Source organism: Arachis ipaensis, chromosome B7 (assembly GCF_059453495.1).
Source record: "Arachis ipaensis isolate K30076 ecotype BB chromosome B7, ASM5945349v1, whole genome shotgun sequence".
Taxonomy (NCBI): domain Eukaryota; kingdom Viridiplantae; phylum Streptophyta; class Magnoliopsida; order Fabales; family Fabaceae; genus Arachis; species Arachis ipaensis.
Genome location: NC_142442.1, coordinates 137,148,294 through 137,153,416, shown reverse-complemented (window position 1 = coordinate 137,153,416; position 5,123 = coordinate 137,148,294). Strand labels below are relative to the sequence as shown.

Here is a 5,123-nt window from a genome sequence, read left to right as displayed (position 1 = left end):
AAGCTCCCTCTTCTCTCTAGAATTAGGTTAGGATTAGGTTAAATTCTCTTGGATCTAGATTTGATTACTTGATTTCATCTTGTTTCCTATACAATTCCTTGTTATAATACTTCAATTCTTCTTGGTTCTTTTGTTAGTTTTACTTCCATGTCCTTTATGTGTATGAATGCTCATGTTAGACTTGAATCTCTTTTAATGAAATTTGATGTTTGATGTTCTTTTATTGTTAATTTGAGTTGTGAATTTTACTTTTCTTGCAATTGGTAGTTGGTAGATTTATATTTCTTGCACTTTTACTGTGCTTTCCTTTTATGCCTTCCAAGTGTTTGAGAAAATGCTTGGTTAGATGTTAGAGTAGATTTTGAGCATTCTTGGCTTGGAAAGAGAAATTAGGTGATCTTGAGTCATTAAGACCCAACTCATGTTGGTAATCTAGAGTTGTTAGCTAGTTTGATTTCCGTTGACTCTAATCTCTTGCTAATTTAATTAGTGAGTTGATTAGGACGTTTGGATTGAGATTAGCTAGTCTTGTTAGACTTTCTTCGAGCGTGAAGATAATATGTTACTTTCTTCCATCGTCGAGGATGACGTAATGAGATAAATTCTTGTTAATTATTGTTATTAGTGACTAGGATGGAAAGCCTATGATCTCAATCCTTGCCATGAATGTCTCTCTCTTTAATACTTGCTTTCTTTAGTCACTTGCTTGATTTACTCTTCTTGTCATTTAAATTCTTGCCCATTTAATTTCTTTCCCTCTTATCAATCAAACCCCTTGTTCTTCATAGCCAATAATTGACCACTTCATTGTAATTCCTTGTGAGACGATCCGAGATTTAAATACTTCGGTTAATTTTTATTGGGTTTGTACTTGTGACAAAACCAAATTAAATTTGATGCAAGAGTTGTTTGTTGGGTTGGAGCTATACTTACAACGAAGTAATTCTTTTCTATAAGAGAAAATCTAGACCGACGATAAACCTTTCTATCACTCACCAAGGCATTTTTTAATTTATTTCACTCAGTACATGAATAGATTCAAAGGCTTTGTTGTTTTTTTGTGCAACTTTTTGCTGTTATTTATATTTTTGTTTTTTATATTTTTACACTATAACTTCTGTCCCCACCTCCCTCTTTTTTTTATTTTTTAAAGGAAGCTCTTCTTTTCCATTTCATTTTTTGGCTTTGGAACCAGAAATTCTTTCTTCCAGTACTTTTTTAAAAGTGCAGAATTAGACCATGAGTAAGCAATCTTCCATATACCATTTATATGCTATCTATTATCCTGGATACAAGTACTTTTATCTCTGTTTCATTTCCAAGTTATTCTCCCGATCTCTCCATGGGATTACTTATTGAATTAAAATATGTTATTACTCTCCCATTACACAAATGTGAAGAATTTAATATATGCCTTCGGACACTTTGCCCGAATTTTTTTTAAATATTTTCTAATTGTATTTCCTTATTAGAGTTTTATTCATTCGTTTATATGATTTCATTAAAATAGATATAGATAAGAGTTGGATCTCAAAGCCTCGAAGTAGTATCGAATACAGGGCTGGCTTGAACAAATTTTTGGACTTAGCATTTGCGAATGTATCATCCGATGGGATGATACATTGTCCATGTCCTTCGTGTGGGTTCCAGCTTTTCCAAACTAGGGAGGATGCCTACGATCATCTGCTGATAAAACTGTTTCCTGCTAAGTATACCTTTTGGTTACATCACGTGGAGAGACGTATAGGAGAGAGATCTACTGAGACACAAGAAGCTGACCCAGATAGCGTCTGTCGAGATCCAATGCACGACATGCTTCATGAGGCATTCAACTTGCTAGGTTTTGCTGCCGATGAAGAAGACTCACATAACATAGATTCTAGGGGGGACGCCAAAGAGTTACCGTATCTGTACAGTGAACCTAGTCAAGCGGCCCGTAATTTTGATGAGTTGCTTTAGGATGGAGAGCAGGAATTGTATCCGGGTTGTGCAAAATTCTCGAAGCTGACTTTCTTGGTGAGGCTATACCATATAAAGTTCCTGTGTAGAGTGAGCGACAAGGCTTTCGGAATGATACTAGAGCTACTAGGTGAGGCCTTTGAGCATACAAAGATTCCAGCCTCACTGCATGATGCCAAGAGGATCATACGAAAGCTCGGCATTGCGTACAAGAAGATAGATGCATGTCCGAATAATTGCATGCTATATCAAGGCAGTGACCAAGAACTATCTAAGTGCAAGCGATGTGAGACCTCAAGATGGAAGTAAAAGACTAGGAGGAATTCCATTGTCCGGATCAATGTAGTTGTTAAGAAGAATGGGAAGCCGCAGGCGGCGAAGATTATTCGTTACTTTTCCCTTGTTCCACGACTACAACGGATGTTCATGTCCAGTAAGACATCGGCTGACATGTTGTGGCACAAAAAAGGTCCTAATTCAGATGGTTTTTGAGGCATCCAAGGGACGGAGAGGCATGGAAGGCATTTGATAAAAGATATACTGAGTTCAGTGGCGATCTGTGCAGCGTTCACTTAGCCTTAGCTAGTGATGGCTTTAATCCCTTCGGAAATCTCAGCTCAAGGTACTCAATCTGGCCCGTGATCCTCATCCCCTACAACCTACCCCCATGGATCTGTATGAAACACAGCTCTTTCTTGCTGTCTATGATTATTCCCAGTCCCAAGATGCCTGGTAATGACATAGATATCTACCTACAACCCTTGATAGATGAGTTGAAGCAGCTGTGGGGTGGTGTTGATACGTACGACGCTAGCGAGAAAAAAAATTCAAGATGCATGCTGCGTTGATGTGGACAATCAGTGATTTTTCAGGGTTTGGCAACTTATCTGGGTGGAATACGTACGGTGGGAGAGCGTGTCCTACGTACAACTTGGATACTGAGTCTAAACGACTCACCTTCAGTCAGAAATGGTATTTCATGGGTCATCGGCGCTTTCTGAGTCAAGGCCACAGATTTCAGCATGACCGGGTCGGATTTGATGGCAATGTAGAGGTCAGAGGTCCCCCTGTAACATTTTCGGGTGGAGATATTTTGAGACAATTGGATAATGTGTATGTCACACTTGGCAAGGTGCAAACGGTTACCGGTAAAAGAGCACGCAGACATCAGGTTGCATTACAAGATGAGTCTTCTTGGAAAAAGAGGAGTATTTTCTTTGAACTCCCATATTGGGAATATAATTTATTGCGTCACAATCTGGACGTGATGCACATAGAGAAAAATGTGTGCGACAACATAATGAACACGATACTGAACGACAGTGATAAATCCAAGGACAACCTCAAAGCTCGAAAAGACCTCCAGCTGATGGGAATTAGGCGTGAACTCTGGCCTCGGGAAGATGGAAAGTATCCTACTGCAATATTCTCTATGTCAAATTCACAGAAGGACATCTTTCTTAGAAATTTAAAGAATGTGGTCTTTCCAGATGGTCATTCGAGCAACATATCTCGCTGTGTTGACCTACAGCAGCGAAAACTATCCGGCTTGAAAAGTCACGACAACCACACTCTCATGGAACATCTTCTCCTGATTGCATCAAGGAATGTATTGAAAGCCCCAGTGGCAGTTGTCCTGGCTGATTTCTCAACTTTCTTTCGACGACTATGCAGTAAATCTATAGACCCTCATCAACTTCCTCTCCTACAGGAACATGTGGTCCTCACTCTTTGTCAACTGGAGATAATTTTTTCACAGTATTTCTTCACAGTTATGGTACACCTAACCGTGTATTTGGTCGAAGAGGTATTCCTAGGGGGCGGGATGATTTATAGGTGGATGTATCCAATTGAAAGATAACTATAGGACTAATTTTACATTGCTACTATTTCGAAAGCTAACAACCTAACACACATATCTTGCTCGTAAAGGTACCTATGTCATCTCAAGCAGTACGTGTGTAATAGGACAGCATAGGAATGATCGATTGCCGAGGGCTGCTTATCCGATGAGATTCTCACTTTCTGTTCACGATACCTGGATAATGTTGAGAGCAGGATCAATCGACCATTGCGTATTGATGATCGACCGAGCAAAGATGTGACTGATACCATGACAAGCATGTTCCCATTGATTGTCAAAGCGGTAGGGGATGCGGTACATATGAATCTTTCACTAATCGAGAGACTTCAAGCACATCGTCACATGTTGGTCAATTGCACAGCTGTGGAGAATTTCTTAGAGTAAGTGCAGTTATTTCAGCTAGGATGATGATGTACCCCAAGGCACTCCTTGTTATAACCTTTGACAATAAATCCTTGTGGTATGACCAGGGATTTTAGGGCTAGCAAAAAAAGACAGCTACGAAGTATTGGAAAAAGAAACGAAGCCTACATTGACAAGGTTGTCCATAGAGAATTTGCCGAGTGGTTCAAGCATGAGGTGAATCTTCTGTATGGCTCTTCCATTTATAGTTTTGATGGTATCTTGCTTTCTGTTTCTCAACTGAATAACACGTATATTTCATTGGTAGATACCACTGGGAAGTACTATGCACCCGAGAGAAATGTAGTGGCTCACATGTGGCCCCAATATTTAGGCAAAGCGCTTTAAGGCGTACAATGTGAATGGATTCAGGTTTAGAACCCTACCAAGAGAGGATGGAATGAGAACCCAGAATAGCGGGGTTTGTGTCACTTATGACACTAGAAGTTATGCAACCTTTTGTGACAGTAACATGGCTGTTGGTGGCGTCTCGTATTATGGGAGATTGGTAGACATCATTGAGCTGAATTACAGTGGTCAATTTTCTGTGGCCTTGTTTAGATGCATCTGGGGAGACACCACGTCTGGTAGAGGCATAAAGCAAGACATTTTGAGACACACATGTGTCAACTTTAGTAATTCGATACACACTGGTGATCGTGAAGATGACGAGCCGTACATTCTTGCATCTGAGGCTCGCCTTGTTTAGTATGTACTAGGTTATTTAGTCTTTAAATTAGATATAATTTGGTATTATATATAATATTGTAGTTTTACTATTTTTTAGGATGAAATTAGTGAAACAAATTTGAAAATTCATCTATTTTTTTTATAATTATGAAAACCGTGAATTAGTAGTAGTGTTATTTGAGAATTCATCTATTCCTTTTTTATAACT

The 5,123-nt window shown here is 39.2% G+C and overlaps 1 pseudogene; it reads left to right on the top strand.

Annotated features, from left to right (window-relative positions):
* Nucleotides 1-1,614: 1,614 nt before the first annotated feature.
* Nucleotides 1,615-3,820, top strand: LOC148554303 (uncharacterized; annotated as a pseudogene).
* Nucleotides 3,821-5,123: the final 1,303 nt, after the last annotated feature.